The 22161-nt window shown below is 43.9% G+C and overlaps 1 long non-coding RNA gene across 3 annotated transcripts in view; it reads left to right on the top strand.

The window, feature by feature from the left end:
- The first annotated feature begins 486 nt into the window (after positions 1-486).
- The window catches only part of LOC128334533 (uncharacterized), a 48939-nt gene continuing 27264 nt past the window's right edge, over positions 487-22161 (top strand). For 2 of the 3 annotated variants that reach the window (XR_008311305.1, XR_008311304.1), the window contains exons 1-4: positions 487-630; positions 2075-2167; positions 2718-2839; positions 7984-8154. This is a non-coding gene — a long non-coding RNA (uncharacterized LOC128334533). Of the gene's footprint in view, positions 631-2074; positions 2168-2717; positions 2840-7983; positions 8155-20210; positions 20408-22161 lie in introns of those variants that run through there. The other variant, XR_008311306.1, reaches the window with a different exon arrangement.

Below are 22161 nucleotides of genomic sequence, written 5' to 3'. Positions count from 1 at the left end.
GAAGCTGGGGGGCCTTGGTTCTTTGAACCCATCTGCTCAATTATAGCAACACCCCTGCATTTAGCATAATGCCTCCAATTAGTCACAGGGAAATTATTTTGGGGAGCCCCTTAGCAAACTTCAGATGCATCCCATAAATAAGAATAAAAGTACATTTTGTTAAAATCATTTCCTGCACAGTTATGGTTCCCTTCATGTAGAAACAAAGAAAAACTGAATCTGTGTAGCTTGAAAGGTGTAATACTGATTTTTCCAGGTCAATCTGTCCCTCCAAGGAGCTCAAGAAGGCTTAAAGGGGTGTTGGGGAATGGCAGTTGCAGGGCATTAGAAAGCAGGAAAACTTAGCCCAAATACTGGGAGAGCTTGGCCTGTGTGTCATGTGCCCCACCTTGTAGCCAATGATGGGCTTAATAGGGACAATTATAGTCTAAAACAGCCCCAGCTGGGAAGAGTGTCCAACCATGTTGATGGGGCTGAGAGTTTAAATAGTCTGCTGGAACTCTCACAAGATCTTGGCATGAGAACTCATTTCAGGCTGCAATCTCATGAGATTTGTCAGGACTGTTGTGGGTTATTTAAAGCTGGACTGGCCAATGGTGAGGGGGCAGTTATTGAGGAGAAGCTATGCTGGTGAGTGCCCTATGATTCCGTGGAAAAACACCACCGGGAAATGGTGGAATCATAATCAGGAACTGTTTGGAATAATAATCAGCTGTGCCCCAGGTGGCATTTTAAAACTCTGAGGTTTACCTTGAAAACATTGGGGATTTGTTCCTGGATAGCTTGCTTGGACATAGATGACTGTGACAAGGGGACTATTTTATTTTGTCCTTACAAAAGTCCTGTGAGGTAGGGCCAGATGAGAGAGCAGTGTGCTCAAAGCAACTTTGCAAGCTTTAAGACCAGGGATTCTCACCTGGCTCCAATTTCAAAATGTTAGTCTCTACTTAAGCCCCTGGTGGCACAGTGGTAAAACTGCCACGCTGTAACCAGAAGGTTGCAAGTTCAATCCTGACCAGGGGCTTAAGGTTGACTCAGCCTTCCATCCTTCTGAGGTCGGTAAAATGAGTACCCAGAATGTTGGGGGCAATATGCTAAATCATTGTAAACCGCTTAGAGAGCCCCGGCTATAGAGAGGTATATAAATGTAAGTGCTAAGTGCTAGTGCTACTAGGGCTGTGCACAAAACTGGAAAACCCAGTTTGGACTGAGTAGAACTGGAAAACGGAATGGAGTCCAGTGCAGTCCAGTTCTGTGCACACTAGAGCCAGGCCTGGTTTGGGGTGAGTCCAAACTGGTTTGGGCCCAGCTTGGGGGGTGGGGAAGGGAAATGAAGAAAAAACCAGAAAAGTATGTGGGTAGGTGACCAGTCTGCACAATGGCTGCTGCCAACAACGAGAGACCCCAAATGGGCCAAAACCAGCCTGAAACAGGCCATCTGAGACCAGGGGAAGCCTGGGAGGGAAGGGGAACCTCAGGAGACACTCTTCCCCCTTGACTGTGGTAGCACCCCTTGAAGCCCTGGAATGGTGGTAAGTTTGCCCTTTATTTTAAAGCCTGAACTGGCCCCAGATTGGCCCGGTGGATTCAGCTCGACCAGGCCAGCTCGAGTGCAAGCCAGCTAGACCTCGAGCCGTCTTGCACATCCCTAGTCTCTACTATGCCACACTGTTGTAAAGTGTTTAGAGTACCAGTTAACAAGTAACCTCTGTTAACTTGGCAAAGAGACACCTTTTAACATGGTGATTCTCTTTATTGAGCAGGGGGAGAGTAACTGGCCATATCCACCCCCAGCACAGCATCCCGCCAGTGACTGTTGCTGGTGTCTATCTTATGTTTCTTTTTAGGCTGTGAGCCCTTTGGGGACACTGTTCCGTCTTATTTGTTTGTTATTTCTCTGTGTAAACCGCCCTGAGCCATTTTTGGAAGGGTGGTATAGAAATCGAATGAATGAATGAATGAATGAATGAATTAGAATTTGCAACTGCTAAAAGAGTGAATTCAATCTCAGACCACACAGAAGTATGGTGGCCAGATGATAAGTGATTATTCTTTTCTATTATGTACTGGTCAGACTTGCTTGGAATACTGTGTCCTGTTCTGAGGCCTGCAATTCAAGAAGGACATTGATCAACTGGAACAGGTTCAGAGGAAGGTGACCAAGATGGTGAGGGGTCTGGAAACCTATAGGGAATGGTATAGAAGAGGAGAGGTGATCTTGTGGTAGCAAGCATAACTTGTCATGATTTAGCTAAGCAGGGTCTGCCCTGGTTGGATATGAATGGGTGACGATGTGTGAGCACTGTAAGATCTTCCCCTCAAGGGATGAAGCCAATCTGGGAAGAGCATCTAAGTTCCAAGTTCTCTACCTGGTATCTCCAATATGAGAGAGATTTCTGCCTGCAACCTTGGAGAAGCTGCTGCCAGTCTGTGTAGACAATACTGAGCTGAATGGACCTATGGTCTGATTCAATATATGGCAGCTTCCTATATTCCTATGTTGAAGGAGCTGGATATGTTTAGCTTGGAGAAGAGAAGACTAAGGGGAGATATGATGGCTGTGTAGACAATACTGAGCTAGATGGACCAATGGTCTGACTTGGGAGAAGGCCGCTTCCTATGTCTGTGTTCCTATGGATGAACAAATCAGGGGGTAGGACTAGGAGACCTCCAAGGGTCCTTCCCACTCTGACGTTCTATGATTCTCTGTTGCCAAGAGAAGAAAGTGTTTCCTGTTCTGCTGCAGTAATGAGTGAAGTTGATATTTGGGGTGCCAAGATCAAGGAGTCCTCTCATGAATTCTGGCGCTCGCAGATTTCAAACTTCAGAGCTTCAGACGGTGAGTCACTCCAGCTCTCGAATGGGAGTAACTACATTTGGTGAAACTTTCAGGGGTGAGGGGATTTTCCTTTCCATTTCTCTGTTTCATGGGTCACTCTGTCCTGTATTGCACTCCTCTTCAATCCAGTTTTATTAATAGAATTTCTAAAATTAATTCTGGAACTGGGGCATGCATAGTTAGCCACAGTTTCCCATTCATTCCCCTCTTTTCCCTGCTCTACACTACAAATGTACACATGTGCAATTGCAAACATTTGGAGGAAAACTATGGCCACCAATCAAGCAAATTGCTGCCATCAACAAGGGCTCTAAATCACCAAAGTTTGCAGCCTGTGAGTGCGACGGTGAAATTGGAACAGGCCATTTTTACTCTGCTCTGCATCTGAATGCAGTAATCCTAAATAATAAGTAATATCTTCAGCTCAGCGTAAAGGAGGGGAAAAATAGATTTATTTTGCTGGATGAGAGCTTGGCAAATATTGGCATGTATTTATCTGCAGATAAAATGTAACTAACAGTAATTGTGTAAAATGTAACCAAATATAATTAACATCAGTCTTGAGAACTTAAAATATACAGCTTTAATTATACATAACAGACACATTGATGGGGAGATAATTAGGTGTGTATGCAAATCACTGTATATTGGGTGTATATACACCAACGTGATACATAGCTGAAGGGAAGATCCCACTCATATAGCAAAATTAAATGTGACATCAAGACAGAGGCCTTACAGCATGAATTCTACACCTTCCCAGTCAACTTAATGGCATGTTACTTTTCACCATGGAGGTGGAGTTGATGCTGTGTCACCCTTAAGGGATTACATCAAACTGCATGGGTGAGGTGTCTGTGACAATCGCAAAACCAAATTCAGCACATCAGTTGCAATATCTGGATACTATCTCATTTTCCCCAGTACATAACATAAGAATTACTTTGCTGCATCCGACAAAGCTCATGTAGTCCAGCATTTTTTTTAATACCAGTGGATATTTTGTACGTATGCACTCCAAAGGAAACCTTGAGTAAACCTTTGGGAAGTAAACACTTTGTGAATGGGAAGTGTTCCTCCAGTTTTAATTCTGAGGAGGGCATGAGGAAGTATGTGAAACAGAGCAAACATCCACTGGTACAGTGAAAGAGAAGCCTAATGTCACTTCCCAACCCTTGTTCCCTGTAGCAAGAAGTCCCAGATGTTATTGACTACAACTCCCATCATTCCCAGCCTTTGGCCATTGCAGCTGGGGAGGAGAGCTGGTCTTTAGGTAGCAAGCATGAATTATTCCCTTTGTTACGCAGAGTCCAACCTGGTTTGCATTTGAATGGGAGACATGTGTGAGCACTGTAAAATATTCACCTCAGAGGATGGGGCCACTCTGGGAAGACCATCCACATGCTTGCATGCAGAAGGCCCCAGATTCCCTCTCTAGTATCTCCAAGACAGGGCTGAGTGAGACTCCTGGAGAAGGTGCTGACAGTCTGTGTAGACAATACTGAGCTAGAGGGACCAACGGTCTGACTCGGTATAAGGCAGCTTCCTACGTTCCTATGATGGGAGTTGTAGTCAGCAACATCTGGGAATCCTTGTTACTGGGAACATGGTTCCCAACTAACAGCACCACTGCAGTGGAGAAGTGGCTATTTTGGATGCCTTCCCCTTCCCTTCGCCTCCCCTTCCCTCCCCCTCTGTCACATAAACATATGCCCCTGAAAGTTGCTCATCTCATAGGGACATATTTTTGAGTAGCACAAGGGCTTCCTGGGCATCAGCACTTATCACTTCCCCACTGCAGTGGTGCAATTAGTTGGGACTTTCTGTTAGGCTCCTCCCTCACTGCACTGGTGCATCCTTGCTTTGTATGTCAGCCCATGATTTAAAGAAACAGGCAGGACTTCACAGTTGCTACCCTTCCATCCTTCCATACCCTCAAGGCTCAAATTCACACGACGTTCCATCTGTTTCACTTAGCCTTTTCTTGCTGCTTTTTAAAGCTGTGGCAACATACAATTCATTCTGTGTTCACGTGGAACAGTGGGTGGGATCATAGCTCAGTGGAATCTAGGGAAGTGCTGTTGTTAAATGGACTACTGTTCTTCTCAATACAAGACAGATTCATGTTTGCACTAGTGCTGAACCAAGAATCCTGTTAGAAACATTTTCTGAGAAATCTAGAACTGCTGTAAGGGTTTGCAGGGAAGGATAAAACTGAGGTAATTTGTATAAAAAATGAAGTAAATGGTTTGACGTTGGTAAATGTTGAAGTTCTAGGTCATGGTCAGGGGTATGCTTAGGTCATTTGGGGGCCCAGAACACCCCTGTGCATGAGCCCCCCAACCTACTTTTGGGGGTCTCCTGCGCACGCCACGCCACGCCACGCCATGCCACACCACACCATGCCACGCCAAACATTCCTTTAAAAAAACAATTTCCAGCCTCTGCGTGGCTGAGCCCAGCAGTCGTCCCCCACCCCCCAGCGGCAGCAACCAGAGCGACGCTGGGCCTGCCATTTGGCCCAGCGTCTCTAACTAACTGCAAGGCGTGCCTGCACAGTTATGAAAGACCGTCACAATCCTGTGACTGGTCACGGTTAGGCAACCTTGACTTTCTAACTGTTGTTGGACTAGAACTCCCATCATGGGAGTTGTAGTTCAACAAGAGCTGGAGACCCAAGGTTGCCTACTCCTGCTGTAGATTTTCAAACCATGGAATAGTTGTAAATTAAGATTTAGGCAATAGGCCACATGATTTAGGCTGGGCCTGCTCAACTTTGGGCCCACCATCTGTTGTTGGACTACAGCTCCCACAATCCCCAGCCACAGTGGCCAATAGCCAGGGATTATGGGAGTTGTAAGCCAACATCTGCAGGAGGGCCAAAATTGAGCAGACCTGATGTAGGCAATAGACTTCTACCCAGGCTGTTGCTGCCACTGCCAGCTTTACACCTCAAGTGAGCACTCATTAAATTTGCTCACTTGAATGAGCTGGCCCTGGTGACACTCACTCCGTGCAGAACTTGCAAGCATGAAAAGGCCACCCTGGCAGCTCTGGAGCTCTTAGTAAGAGGCAGGCTTTAGCTAGTCATCACACATTTCCCCAAAATGCCTTGGGAATTATGCCACATCTATCTGGGGCCACCAAGGAATGGGTGGAGGAGGAGAGCTGGTCTTGTGGTAGCAAGCATGATTTGTCCCCTTAGCTAAGCAGGGTCCACCTTGGTTACATATGAATGGGAGACTACAGTGTGAGCACTGTAAGATATTTTGTTGGAAATACAGCTCTTCTGGGAAGTGCATTTAGGTTCCAAGTTCCTTCCCTGGCAGCATCTCCAAGATAGGGCTGAGAGAGATTCCTGCCTGTAACCTTGGAGAAGCCACTGCCAGTCTGTGTAGACAATACAGAGTGAGATGGACCAAGCTGCCATATACTGGCAGCTTCCTATGTGAACAACTCTTGAAGTCTCTTGAGGAAGGAGGGCCAAACAGGCAGCTTAAGTTTGCACAGCTGCAGATATTCAGATCTCTTCTTTCTTCGTGAGTTCACTTTGTTTTCTGTTCCACTGCTCTTGAATTCTGGTGTGGCAAGAAAGTTCCAAAAACTTATTTTAGAACTGAAGGATGTGCCATTGGCCACAGCAATCGTGTGTGTGTGTGTGTGTGTGTGTGTGTGTGTGTGTAATTTTCAGTTGCTTTCCACCCGCCACCACACACCATGTTTTCAAAGACCATGCACTTTTATAATAAAACACAGTAACAAGTAGTTATGATGTGGTTATCTATATGATTTCATCAGTATTTTGAGGTGCTACTGCTGTATGGATACTTTCCTGTGCACTAACTCCACCCAGTCTGAACAGCTGGTTGCATTAAACCACATCAAGGTTGCTTCTTTGAATGTGCATGCATTTATTTATTTTTTGCAGTTGTATAGATGGTGGCAGCAAGATGGGTTTTTAACATGTGGATGAAACATTGCACTGTTTATTTGTTTATTCATTCCTTCGATTTCTATACCGCCCTTCCAAAAATGGCTCAGGGTGGTTTACACAGAGAAATAATAAATAAATAAGATGGATCCCTGTCCCCAAAGTGTTCACAATCTAAAGAGAAATGTAAGATAGCCACCAGCAACAGTCACTGGAGGTACTGTGCTGGGGGGGTGGATAGGGCCAGTTACTCTCCTGCTAAAGAGAATCACCATGTTAAAAGAGAATCTGCTAAAGAGAATCACCATGTTAAAAGGTGCCTCTTTGCCAAGTTAGCAGGGGTAATTGTTGCGGGGATGGGGGAGAGTGTGAATGAACTGAAAATTGTGGCACAAATGCAGCAGGCCTAGTACTTTATGCAAGATCTAGAAACAATGGAGGAATCCTAGTCCTTCAGTTCTACTTTGAGACGATCAGGCCTCCAAAATCTGGGATGAAGATTGTTGCAGGAGTCAGACCAGGAAGCATTCCTAGTTTCAATCCCATATAAAAATGGAATGTATATATTCAAGCATGTTGCCATTAGGAAGGGATTGTGGATTTTCTTGCTGCATGCTAGTTAAAGTCACAGATGTCAGGGCTCATTGGGGAGGTCATTTGGGCAGTTTCCACAAGCCAGCTCCACCAGCTGCTTAGATATGATAATTATGATCCTTTGCAAACGGGAGCACATCAGCAAGCTATATTTTTTTTTTTAAAATGATGAGAACATGGCTTGACAAAGGAAGCAACTTGGTCTGCACAGCTAGCCTTTCATAGTCTGGATTGTGCTATGCCTTGTCATTCCCGTCTTTCTTTCAGATTTTTGTATCCTTAGCAAATACATGGCTGCCCAGAAGTTACTGACAACAGTACTATGTAAATAGTGGAGGAATCAATTTGATTATGGGGGATCAGAGCCTGCACAATTCATTTGGTGAGGATGAATGTGGGTGCATGCATACACGTTTGTGTGGGTGTGTACATTTCTATTTATATGTAAATGATGGTCTGTGTCTTACAAAGAAGTGGATTTTAAAAAAGTTATTAGGAACAAGGACCTTTTCAAATTGAAATTCTTCCCTAAATTATTTCTCTCTGGCCTTCTAGCATCATTGGGATAAAGAATTTATTTTGTATTTGAAGCTTCTTCTTCTTTGGGTTGCAAATACAGAAGGAAGAAACAGCCACGGAAGAATAGCCATGACTTTCAAAGGAGAACAACACGTTGCTGGCTGGGGACTCATTCATGCAACTTCCATTGATATATCAACATATTAGTTTGGGGACCTCAACTTTCAAAGCAAATATCACCCTGTCACAAATAAGGAGCCCTCAAGTCAAGGTATATATTCATGGCTTCATTATTAAAATTTGGTTACTGGTTTATAACAGTAAATCCCACAGTTATGATGATTTTTCCAGCCATGCAACTACAAATATTAAATAGAAGTTTCAGTTCACTAGAGCAGCTTGCCAAGTAAACACACATTATCATTCCAGTCCTGATTTGGAAGAGCAGTTTCTTGAAACCAAAAGAAATTATTTCTTTTATTTCATATTTTATTTTTTCAAACAAAGAGGCTTTCACTCCACTGCCTGTAGCAAGAGCAAAGGGGGGGGGAGAGAGAGAGAGAGAGCAGGAGGTGTACAATTACAACTGCCTTCAAGGGAAGGTTAAAGGGTCATGGAGACATGTACATAGGCACATGGGGTCATGGCATTTCTAATGACCGATTCAAAGAACAACACCAAGACAGCAGTGAAAGGGAAGCTAACATACTGTTTACCAACTTGCCAAATAATGAGCACTGGATTCATGTCCCATAGTTCAGATATTATTATTATTATTAATAATAATAATAATCTGTATAGTAGGACAATGGAGAAGCTCATTGGTGTTTTAGGAGGCCTTTGCAAAATGCCAGACTGAATCAGGAAAGATAATAGATAAATAGTTGCTTCTGACTTATAGGAGGAGATGTTACACCTAACATTCAGACTGCTTCCAAAAACAAGATGCTCTTTAGAATTATGGCTTTCCCTCTGAAGTAGTCACTGGAAAAACCACAGGATCTGGAATACTGAAGGAAGCAGATGTTCATAAAATTGCATGTAGACTATGAGTTTTTATATTTTATTGGGATTCTTGAACTTGCAAAAAAGAAATATGTATGCAAAGGGGGGTTACTTTTAAAAAGTCATGAAACACTGTGGCTGACATCCAGATGTCAAAACGTTCATGCAATAGAGAGGGGTGATTTCTTTGCAGATCTCCCCTTCTCTCTGTAGCCCACAGTGCCTCCTGAAAATATGTCCCTGAGGGTATGGCAGAAAGAAGAAAGGAGGGAAATGCTCATTAGGTAAAGAGGTAGAAAGAGAACACCTAGCTACCTTAAACTCTTAAGTCTCCAGGTTCAGATTAATTACATCCCTGGGTACCAAGGTGGTTGTCTTTGGTAGAATATAGGAGGGGTTTACCATTGCCATCTCCTGCACAGTATGAGATGATGCCTTCTTTCAGCATCTTCCTATATCTCCGCTGCCTGATATAGGTGTTTCCCATAGTCTGGGAAACATACCAGCAGGGATTCAAACCAGCAACCTCTGGCTTGCTAGTCAAGTCATTTTCCCACTGCTCCTTTTTAACGTGGTGATTCTCTTTATTGAGCAGGGGGAGAGTAACTGGCCCTATCCACCTCCAGCACAGTACTTCCAGTGACTGTTGCTGGTGTCTGTCTTATGTTTCTTTTTAGATTGTGAGTCTTTTGGGGACAAGGAGTCATCTTATTTATTTATTATTTCTCCATGTAAACTCCATATAAACTTTGAAAACTTTTGTTGCAAAGCAGTATATAAATATTTGTTGTTGTGCCATTAGATGACTCTGAGTGCCAATGTAATGTGATGTAATTCATCTGGAGATGGGATATCAGAACCACTGTCTAATATTTGAGAACTCCTTGAGAATGGTTGAGGCTCCATAAGACTGGAAACAAGTGAATGTCCCTATTTTCAGTGAGGAATCAGGAAACTCTTAGCTTGACATTGATTCTTGGCAAGATCAAATATCAAGATACCCGGACAGGCTCAAATATTGATCTAAAACTAACAAGATGAGATTCAGCAGAGACAAATGTGAAGTCCTGCATTTGGCTGAGCAAAATCAAATCTACCAGTACAGGATGAGGGAGACCTGGCCAGGCAGCAGCACATGAGAGGAATGGAGGTAGACAACAAAGTCAACATGCTGCTGCTAAAAAAGTGAATGCAATTTTAGGGTGCATGCCCAGATCAAGAGATGAATAAAGCCAGAGCAGGAGGGGGGAGTTCACTTAGGTTGAATCCTTGACAATAACGGATTCAAAGTAAGCTGCCAGCATCCACTTTGTTTTGATGTGGGGAAACCCACTCTCCATATAAGGTTCCTGGGGGGTAAAGTGGCAAAACCCTCCCAAAAAAGGCTGAGCAGTCCTAGGCCTTCAGAGGTGTGTGTGACTAAGGCAAATGCAAAATGAAGAATAGCGTACTTAAACAACAAGGGGTAATTATTAGATTTAAGGGAAAAGGTATGCAATAATAACAATTATAAGAGGGAGTTTTCATTAACCTGGGCAACACAGATTTCAAGCAATCAGCAATGAAAAATAATGTACCTGGCTGACTTGGTCACAGCCTACTCACGGGCTGCGGCCTTCCCAAATCCCCTGCAGCAAAGTCTGCTGCTTCCTTGGGGCCCTCCTGGGACAGACAGAATTCACAGACCAAAGCTTTCGCCTCTCTAGTAGGTGACTGAGCCAGAAATCCCTGCCCAGAAGTCATGCAGAGGTCAATTGCAGATGCGGCGGCCTCCAAAATGGCCGCCATGCTGGAGGAGGAAGACCCAAATGGGCCGAAGAGCCAACCAAATGGGCCGGTTTGGGCTTCAAGGGAGGACAGCAGGGGGAGGGGTACTTCCACTGACCACCTCCCTTCCTCCAACAACTACCCTGAAGGGGTTAAGTAAAATTTTGTTTATTTATTTATTTATTTATTTATTTATTTATTTATTTGGTGAACACCCCCCGCCTGGACTGGACTGGATGGGGTGGGTGGAGTTCAAGGGAGTGCCAGACTGAACTGGCCTGGTCCAGTTTGAGTCTGGTCCGGAACCAGCCGGTTCTGTGCACACCCCTAATTACTGGTAATGGCGGGTGGAAGGGGGCACTATGTTTCTGTTACTTTGGAAAGGGATCGTGATAACTGAAAATAGGGGCTCCCCTCACCTGCGATTCCCCATGGTGGCCAATCTGCATATGCTGCAACACTGATCCTAGCTCGGGAATTAGGAATTAGGAGCCGAGCCATCCCTGATCTTGCCATACTGAACCCATAGGGAAACGCCAGACATGGAGCGGCTTGGACTCCCTAGGAGTCGGTAGGGGTTGAGTGTGGAGGAGGTGAGGAGTAGGAGTTCTGTTTTTAAACAGATATACCGGGGGGGTCCAAAGTGCCCATCTTGTCATTCCATACCCTTTTCCTGCAGATTGCCAAAGGGGGGACCACAACACACAGTGGAAAGCTGCCGTCCCCCAGTGTGGTTTTCCCCTTTGACATGCTGTGAAGCTTGGGATGTGTCAACATGGTGTCCCTGTTGCTGGGCAATATCTAGAGCAGGGATTCTCAACATTGAGACTTCAACTCCCATAATCCCCAGCCCCAGTGGCCTTTGGTTGGGGATTCTGGGAGTTGAAGTCCAATAACATCTGGGGACCCAATGTTGAGAATCCTTGGTGTAGAGGAATGCAGTGACTGTGGAAGGTGGAGCAAGAGCTTGCAGAGGTGGTCAGTGAGAATGACCACCTCTGGCACATATCTGGGCTGGTCTGAGGTGAGCCAAAATCATACCCCTCTATGATTTTGGCAGCAAGCACAGCACAAAAACCAGGTTACCGCAGTGGAAGAATTTGGACAACACAATGCCGCCTTCAAACCTCAGGTTCAAGCGATGAAACTTGCTAAAAACTGAAGATTAAGATTATGGTTCTGCCTTAAAAACCTTGAGTTACTTTTGTGATGAAACCATGATTTCACACATTTGGACAACCATCAAATGGAATCTCTGGCTTGTTCACCTCCAGTTTGGTCTTCTGTGTGAAGGTAGCCTATGATTCTATGACAAAAAGGACTTGGGGAAAAATAACTTTATTCTTTATCAGCCTTTTCCAGCACTGAGGGTAATTTGGAGCAATCCTGGCTGCCACCATGAATAATCCATGGGTAATCATGATCAGTTACAATATGGTTGCAATTTAACTTCCATCCAAGCCATCTATCTATGCCTTTGTGTATTTGAGGCAATGCAAGCAAATGTGATTTATATTGCTTTTTTAAAAAACAAGAAAAAAGCAGAGTAGAAGAAGAAATTAATACTATAAAGCTGTCACAAGGCATTTTAATCAAAATGGAAGCTAGGCAAATCTAAACACTTTCTGATGGCAAAGGAGTACATCTTGTGAATTTCAGTCACTCAGTCTTCAACTTTCAGATAATACAAACAATCCCAAAGCTTTATTCTTTTTCCTTTGTGAACTTAGTCAATGTGAAATTGGTTTTGATGTCTAGAAAGCCTAAGAATGATGAGTTTCGAGGGGTCAAATGATACATGGAACTGCAGTCATGAATGTAGCCTGACAGCATCTTATACCTATTTCCAAAAGAGCTGGAAATTTTATCCTTATGGATGCATCACTGGATCACCTATGGGTAAGAGAGAAGCACTGGAAAGTTCAGGATGACCCACAGATACATTCATTTCACAAGAATCTGAAGAAGAAAAATTGAAGGGGGCCCAGACTCTTTGCAACTGCCCGAGTCCCTCAATGGAGCAGAATGTTCACAGACTTAGAGGGCAGTTAACAGACAACCTGGTGGGCCAATAGAACTGAATGGTGAGGGGCGGGGGAAGCAGGGCTTGAACAAAAAGAGGGAGAGATGTCTCTGCTTGAAGAATACTCCCTCAAGACAGTCTCAACCCCTTCTGTTTCTAAGAAGGAGAAAAGTGCCTAATCATGGTGCTCGGGTACAGGTACATTTATTACAGGCACACAAGGAATACATTACAACTTTTTGTTGCAGATCCATACTTGGCTTCTCTTGGACAAAAATAAATCCCCCCAGAGAAGCATTTGCAGTAGAAAGGGGGAAGGGGCTGCTTTTCTTCTAAAACTTCCTACCTGCAACTACTCTTACTGGTGTTCTGGAATTACCCCACAGAGAGAAAGATCTGGAGTAAATCTCTTTTCAACATACAGCACTAATTGCCAATTTAGGGAGTTTCAAGTAGTAGGACAATTAAAAATTCTGACCACCCCTCTGCAGTCTGAAGTGGTCCAGACCAGAATTGTAGTCACATGACAGCATGTCGAATGGCTCTCGAGAATGTTTTGTTCCTACCATTTGTAACTGATGACTAATTCAGAAGCTTTCTTTAAAAAGCAGTATATAAATAATTTTCAATTGCTATGAACTATGTGACCAAACCACTGAACCAAGTAGACTTCTGTTTTGCAAGTCGCTTCTTTTTATTTTAGTTGTTTAACTACATTGTTTCTTGAAAACATTTTTGTGGTTGCTGTCCCACAACCAAACCTGAAACCCTCTCTTGCACTGGATTTGTTTTGATGGGTGACCTTTCAAGTGAATTTTAGCCACGGCTGGTGCAGGGAACTACAGTTTCTGGAGGAAGGTATGGTAAACAGGGATGTGTGCAAATTGATTCAAATTCGAATCAATTTGACTTGAATTGGGGAGGTTCAAGTGATTATAATCCAAATTGAATCACCCCTTAAAAGGGCAATTAGATTTGAATTTGAATCAAATTTTCAACATTCAACTTAGATTCTATTCAAGAACCATTTGGCACCTTTTAAAAACCATTCAGGCCCCTTGATTGGTTAAACAAGGTGCCCAAACAGTCAAATCTATTCAAATTCTAGATTGCTAGAACCAGAAATCTAGAATTAGGACCAGATTCCAATTTGATTAGAATTTGAAAAAAATTTTCAGAATTTGATTTGAATTCAAAATGAATTGAAAAATGTATTTCATGCACATCTCTAATGGTAAATATATGCTTGTGGCATCATCAGCATGCATACACCAAAGTTGTGAGCTGGGAAGAATGGGCAGAAATGAGTTCCCTCTGGATGCTAATGGAGAAAGCTCATAAATACAAGATTGATTCTAAATTGACCCAAAAGGAGTTTGTCCATCACAATGAGGAGCCAGATCAATGGCTGAAGAGTTCATTTATTGATTGGATAATGCTGAGACTTTCAAACTAGTGGTATCTGCCAGAAGAGAGATTTTCAGATGCTGTGAGCCATGGGACCCCAAAAAAAGCATTTAGATGATGACTAGACTAGATCAAAATACCCCCTACCTTCCTATCTGCTTTAATGCTGTTTGTTTCATCAGCATCCTCTTGCTGTATAATACCCTTCTCCGAGTGCCTCTCCCAAAGGAGGTGAGGTGGGTGGCTACTAGGGAGAGGGCCTCTTCAGTGGTTTCACCCATTTATGGAATAGCCTCCCCAGTGAGGTTCACCTGCTTTCACCACTTTGTTCTTTTAGCTACCAGGTAAAGACCTTTTTCTTCACTCAGGCCTTTTAAATTTTGATTTTTAAGTTAGATTTCCCACTGATTTTTAAAGAGTTTTTAAATGGCTTTACATTCTGTTTTGTATTTTCTTTTTTTCTTTTGATCTGTTATGATTTAATGTGTTGTGTGTTTTTATTTCATGTTTTAATGTTGTATTGTGAGCCACCCCCCAAAAACAAATTGTTATGGGTTTTTTTTTAAAAAAATAAAGTTGTTTATCATCATCATCATCATCATCATCATCATCATCATCATCTTAATGTTATTAAGTAATATTAATATTATAATAACATTATAATTATTATAAATTAGTGTCAACTTGCTACCTTCAATTTTGAAAAGCTTTATTGCAGATTGCTCTGAATTGTGAACTATGTTCCACATTCATTCATGGTCATTATATAGTATTCTTAGAAATCCTGCAGTTCCTCCGGAATCTATTAGCAATTCCTTAAATAGAAGATTAGTCATGTTTGTGGGAAGTTGGGCAAGCTTCTCCCAAGGACAACTTGACCAATCTCTGCTGTTACTCGTCTTTTCCTTCTATATGAGATACAGGAGAGCAGGACTGGGTGCTGAACAACTTTAGTGTTCCCTAGAACAGGGATTCCCAGATGTTGCTGACTACACCTTACATATTCCCTAGCTTAAGGCCATTGCATCTGGGGATGATGGAAATTGTAGCCAACAACATTGGAGGATCCCTGATGTAAGGAACACTGGTGCATTCTCAGATTGTGTGGGCCAAGAACAGTCTAATAGGCCTGGATGGTGCCCTTAAGGAATGAATTCAATCTAGACGAAGGGTTCAGTCTGTGGGCCTCAAGCAGATGCTGGCCTACAACTCCCATTATTCCTGGCAACTGGAATGATGGGAGTTGTAGTCCAACCAGGGGTGTAGTGAGGGGAGAGGTGGCCCATGTTCATCCCTCTCCCTGGCGGCCCCTCAGAGTGAGGGAGATAATGAAGAAAAGAGGGAGGGGTGGAGCTGGGGTGGCCCTCAGGAGCTGGTGGCCCTGGGTTCTTTGAACCCATTTGCTCAATTATAGCTACACCCCTGAGTCTGGAGGGCTGCAGTTTGATCTCTCCAGTTTAGAATACACTACAGAAGCTTCTATAATGCAATAGGATCTCAGAGTTGCTTGGTCCCTTGTAGAATAAAGCTGCATTTTTATAAACAAAAGAAATGTGGAGTGTTTTGATCCCATATCTGACCATCTTCCTTCTCCTGCTATAGAAGTGCCCCCCCCACTACCCAGCAGCACCCCCCCCGCAACACCACAGTTCCCCCTTGCAACCTGGTGTTGCCCTCTTTTCTGCACCGTGCATGCAGCAACAGCCTCCCTGATGGAGCTGTTGGCCTGCCATTCAGCTTACTGCTGCACATGAGCAGTGGCCATTTGAGTAAGGCAGCTGAATGCCATGCATGGCAGCCTGCTGAGTGGTGGGAGAAGGGCAACCTACCCTGAGCTCCTGTCAGGGAGGTTGCCGCTTCTACACAGGAGAGGGGCACTGCTGGGGGCCCATGGTGGCAGCAGGGAAGAAGGTGTTCTGCTCGGCAGCCCCTTCAGCATCTACACACGGATTCTTGGAACCCGTGCACACAATTATAGCTGAGCTCCTGGAAGTGCCGTTTTAGATGGCTGAATTCTATATCCCTTAAGCAGAGCTTTGGTGAAGCTATCTGTAAGCTGTACTGAGCCATGCAACATACTGGATACTGCTGGCAAATCCAGTATAATTCCAAAATGGAGACTGAGAAGAAGGTGGAAAATACCCTCTCACTATGCCAACTATGTCTTCTGAGGCCCACACTCTAGCCTCTGTATTTTGGGAGGAAAGCCCTCCTCAAGAACACAATAAGGCTGTTCTCACGACTACAGGAAAGCAGGCTAAGGGAGCCCAGCCCACTTTCCTGCAGTCATGGGAACCACCAGGAGCTGTGCAGCTCCAGGTGGTTAGCCCACTTAAGTCCCCCACCCCAACAAGGACTAATCCCCTTTTACTGATTGTGTGCCACCGCAGCTCTGTGCTGTGGTGACACATTAGTAGACCCCCAACCAGGAGGCTACAAGCCATCTCCCGGCTCTGGGGGTCTCCCCAGAATGCCCAGTGCACGCACACAGGGCATCCTGGGACTTCCAGGGGACAGGCGGCCCCCGATCCCTGCTGCCCCTACCGGCTCCATGATGGAGCCGGTAGTTGTGTGGGTGACTGATCTGGGCACCCAGGGATGGCTCCATACTTGTCTAAGCCCTCTCTCCTCGCAGAGCCTGGTAAGAGCTCGTGTGGAGAGCCTCAATGAATGATTTCCATATGCTTTGGTAAATGTCTTCATTGCTTCATCTGAATGTTCACATTTTTAGAAGTCATACTATAATTTCTTCTTTCTCTTGCTGACTGGGTTTTTCAGATTAAGCTGTTCAGCTTTAGATGCTCTCTCCACGTATGAGTCTGTCAGGGTGCTTTATTTTCATGTTGTGAGGTTGGGAATGTGTCATTTCCTGGTGGGTGAAAGGGGATTAATGACCATCCTTTGATCTGAAAGTCAAATGCATTGTGATTAGAGGCATGACTCAGAGTCTTGCTTTCTCAAAACTACCTGAGATCTATGTCCCATGACCTGCTGAAAGTAACAATGGGCTGATTCCAATGAGCAACGGCCACTACATGTGATAAGGTCAGGGCTGCAGCCAGGATGTGCATAACCTGGTGTCACTAAAGGATGTGCTGATCCAGTCTCAACATGTCCTTTAATCATGTGTGAGGAGCGTTCATCAGAATCACCCCTCTACACTGTTTAAGCCGAGTTTTGTAGCGCATGCAGAGGGTTGATTTGGATGAACAGTGCTCTTGCATGATTAAAGGATGTGCCAAGATCACATTGGCACATCCTTTAGTGACATCAAGGTGGGTGCATTCGGAATGCTGTCCTGACATTATTGCATGTAGCAGCCGCTGTTCATTTGAACCAGCCCAATATGACGTTCAAAACCAAATGCTCTTGAATTAACATAATTACAAAACCTATGAGTACAGAAAGGCACTGAAGACTCTACTGGGTGGCAGATGGATGGACTTTTGAAAATGGAAAGTCATGCAAATACTTCAGATTGAACTAAAAATACTGCAAGAACAGGGAATTAGCGTATCCTTCTGTTAACTAATCAGGGAAGCATTAAGTTCAAATTAGGACTGCACTGATTGTCCATCCATTTCACTAATTCTGGCAAAAGCAGTGCTTAGGGAGGCACTGAAATTATGTGTGCTAATTTTTGATTTGTGGCTCTTTGAAACTTTTCCTCTTTGTTTCAATGTCATTTGTAATTACTGTTTCTCTTTCCTACACTGATCCTAGCCAGCTAGTCACAATGAATGTGGTGACATCATGCTTCTGCAAAATCAATGAAATCATTGTGTCAGAAAAGAGTGAATGAAGCCAGTTCAGAGTGAGGGCAATACAGTGTGAAAGCATTGTCTCTCTTGCCTGAGAGTGGCAAGAATCCTATATTAGATTCCTTCCCCATGCAGCAGCATCAGAACCTATTGGGAAGAATTCATCATGCCTATTCTCCCTCTCCCTCTCCTTCTCCTTCCTTACTTTACTTTCTAAGGGACTATTCTCTTTGACAGGTCTTTTTGAACATTATCCCCCAGCAGTCTTCTTTCTGTTCCTCTTCTTTGCCCCATAAGCAAGTAGTCCTGCACTATGAGGACCTGCTAATCAGTGGACCTCTTCTTTGGGTGTAAATCATTTTGGTGGAAGAGCAATATATAAATATTCATCGTAGCAGTAGTTCTAACAATTTCCCCAAAGTCTGAGGGGTGAAATTGGTCAATCCGAGTGGTGTCAGTAGGATTCAAAGAGTACTCAAGGGGATGAAACAACGTGACTCTTTCATTTGGTGTGGGAGATTCTTAAAAAGTTTTGTGAGTGTGATGTACCAGTCTTTGGGGTGGCATGCAGCAGTGCCTGTAACAGAGATTCACAGATGTGGTTGAGTACAACTCCCATAATCCCAAAAAGGCCATTGTAGCTAGGGATGATGGGAGTTGTAGTCAACAGGGATGTGCAAATCAATTCAAATTTGAATCAATTTGACTTGAATCTTGTGATTCGAGTGATTTGAATTTAAAAAGAACCACCCCTTATAGTGGCAATTCAATTTGACTTTGAATCGAATTTTCAAAATTCAGTCTGAATTTGATTTTGGAGCCATTTGGCACCTTTTAAAAACCATTCAGCCCCCCCCCCCATTGGTTTAAAAAGTTTCCAAAACAGGATCCAATCAGATTTTTGGACCAAATCCAAATTTGATTCTAATTCGAAGCAAATTGAAAAATCCAGTTCATGCACATCTCTAGTAGTCAACAGCATCTGGATATGTCTGTTACAAAGAACACAGGTGGTTCCCTTCCCTTCCCTTCCCTTCCCTTCCCTTCCCTTCCCTTCCCTTCCCTTCCCTTCCCTTCCCTTCCCTTCCCTTCCCTTCCCTTCAGTATAGTATATGTTGCACCTCTGCAGGACTGCTATGATGTAGAGTCATTCTGAAGAAGAGTTTGTGGGGGAAAGGCAGCTACTAGTTAACTGACTGGTTTGTCAGTCTCAGTCCATCAAAGAAATTTTCCAAGTGTTTCCCCATCTTCACTTCCTGAAAATATGGAGTACAAAACTCCATATTATTTTAGTATTTATTATTTTTTTAGTATTTCAGATTTTAGTATTTCCATATTATTTTGGTATTTCAGATTTGGCACAGGAAAATCACCGTAATAAAGTAAATGGAGGCAAATGGTGAGCTGTACAATTCTGTGTGAAAATTCTGCACATATGGATTTGACTTAAAACCTTAGGCAAAAATTTGTAGGCTCCCCCCCCCCCCCAGGAAGAGTCAGCCACTCTTCAGCCACTCTATCAGCGACTCTTCAGCAGAAATCTTTCCTCACAGTGGTGCAGCACAACATTCAATTTTAAAAAGCCTTTCCCTCTTACACACACACACACACACACACACACACACACACACACACACACACTTCAGGAAGAACAAATTAGAGGTTAATGCTTAAAATACTCTAATAATTGGCTCAAAATCTCCCTTATGAGATAAGAATGGTCATCATAAATCTTATGATGAAACTGGATTCCATTCTTGGCCTACAGCCATATTAGCTCAAGGCTGTAAGTTTGTCAGCTCTCTGAAGTATGCTTCATATCAAAATGAAGAACATTTTTATTTAAGGGTCTTTCTGAAACCTCCATTTACTAATCTCCTGAGCCAGGGGTTCCAACACTTAAAAAAAACACACACACAAGTGTGCCCCTTCTGTTGCAAACCTTCAGCTCAGATACCCCATAGAGATGTTTGAGAGCTTCCACTTAAATTAATGGGCATGTCTCATTAATTTCAATAAGATTGTTTATGACCAAGTTAATTTAGATGTAAGCCAGTGACTGGAGTATTCTGTCATAACTGTAACATTTAAATGTGTAGTTGTATCTACACATAAAACACATTTAAGTGTTTCAGTTAGGGAGGCAAGTGTCTACAGTTATTGGCTCACATCCTCACTAAGTTACTCATAAGGAGTCTTAACTGAAATTAACAGGACATGTTTACTTGTCCCATAATTTCAATGGGAGAACTCAGTGCTAATTTTCTGAAGCCTGTCCATAAGGGTACACTGAGCTTCAGCACATAGCCAGCCAATCAGGAACAGAGGAGGAGGGTCTTTACTCACCGCCTTCTTCTTCTACAGTGGCAACACTGCTGAGGACATGGGGACTTCAAGCCGGTGATCCTCAGATGGGGAACAAACAGTGTGCCATAGGGATGCGCCCGGACCGTCTTGGCTGCATGTGAGAAGCAATGGCAGCAAACCTGCCTGCAGAGCCCGCCTCTTTTGTGTGTGTTTGCTTTCTTTCTCTCTCTCTTTTTTTTTTGCTCGTCTGTCCTGCAGCCAGGGCTGTAGCAGTGACAAGCACCCACCCATCTCTGTGGGGATCCCCACAATGCACTGCACACCTTGGTGGTGCATTATGGGATGTCCGAGGGCTGGGATGACACATCCCGGCCCGCGAACCTCCACGCTGCCAGAGGCAGCTGGCGAGCATCTGGGCGCACGATCACACACCCAACAAGGTGTGTCTGCAAGGAATCTAAGTTTCTTCAGCCTTTCCCGCTGCCTGCCCAGTGGCTCTTCTCACTGATCGTGAGAAAGGGCTCCCTGTGTGGCTGTGCAGAAGCAAGTCATGCTGAGCTTTTAGGAACTGCGTCCCACCGGCCTTCCATTTCCAGTTACAGAGCAGAGCCTCCACGTGTAATAAGGAGGGAACCAAATGAACGAAATGCAAACCCTGCTTTGTCCTCTCCAGCTTTTATGGCGCTTTATTGCTCTGGTCCCCTCTTTTAAATTGGATATTCATTTCCAAGTTTTTATTGGCCATAGTTATTGCGGATTTTATTTGCTGGTTTTGTTCTTTTATATTGGTTTTAAATGTGTTATCTACTTTTACAGTTTTAAATATTGACAGTTAGCAGCCTCGGGACATTAACGAGCAGGCAGGATATAAGGGTGAAATTAGACATTACTTTAAGCAAGTGATTGAATCTAACGTTTGGGGTTTTTAAATTCAGTCGATGGAAGCCAGACTGGGTGCAGCTCAGGACCACTGCATGCAAAGATTTGACCCTTTGAGGGCTTAACCCTCTGCCCCTGCCATGGTTCCCATTCAGACTGGCATTTTCCACAATAAAGGTGTGTGATGGCCCTTGCTGACCATCACATTTCATTATGTAGGGCTTACTGTTGTATTTTAAAGGGTGAGAGTTTCAAAACACAGAAGAAAGGCATTTGCCCCCACACTAATGAAGATACGAGGCAGAAATTGGACAAAAAGGGCTCCAACTTTATTTATTTACCCACGTAGAGAAGGATGGAGATTAGTGCCCTAGCCACTGACAGGTCTAACCCAGGCCTGCTCAACTGTGGCACCCCAGCTGTTTTTGGACTACAATTCCCATAATCTCCAGCCATAGTGGCCAATAGCCAGGGGTTGCAGAACTTGTAGGCCAACATTTGCATGAGGGCCGAAGCTGCGCAGGCCTGGTCTAACCTAAAGCAAAGGCCTCTAGCCAATGCCAGGTGGGCATACCCTGGCTCAGAGCAGCCACATAGCTCACTTCCCCTCTTAGCCGATCTGACAAGGTCAAGGTATCATCAGAGAACATCACTCTCACCCCACAAACCATACCACCATTAAGGTTGGCAATGCTCCCCCAATAGAGAAAATCCAGCCATGACTCCCTGCGCCGCAAAACCTCAAAGGAAATGGCTAGAAATCCTTACCATGCCAAACGTGTACCTTACAGTATTTATTTATTTGGTATATTTGTGCACCACCCAAAACTCACATCTCTGGGTGGTTTAATACAAACATAAAACAAATTAAGACTGAAATGGAAACAGTAAAACCGTTTAGAACAACAATTCTAGTTATAAAGCTAGAATAAATGTGTCTTAAGAAGAGTTTTTTAAATAGCTGTCGGAGATGAGGAGGCTCTGATTCCTGCAGGAAGCGCATTCCTGAGCCTTGGGATGGCATCAAAGAAGGCCCACCCTGCCAGGCAAATTCTTGGCAACTGCAGATGGACCTCTCTGGATTATCTCAATGGGGCTCATAGCATTCCTTACCAATAAGCCAACCTAG

Source organism: Hemicordylus capensis, chromosome 9, assembly GCF_027244095.1.
Source record: "Hemicordylus capensis ecotype Gifberg chromosome 9, rHemCap1.1.pri, whole genome shotgun sequence".
NCBI classification, from domain to species: Eukaryota; Metazoa; Chordata; class Lepidosauria; order Squamata; family Cordylidae; genus Hemicordylus; species Hemicordylus capensis.
The sequence above is the reverse complement of the archived record's forward strand: the minus strand, read 5'-3'. Positions and strand labels throughout refer to the sequence as shown.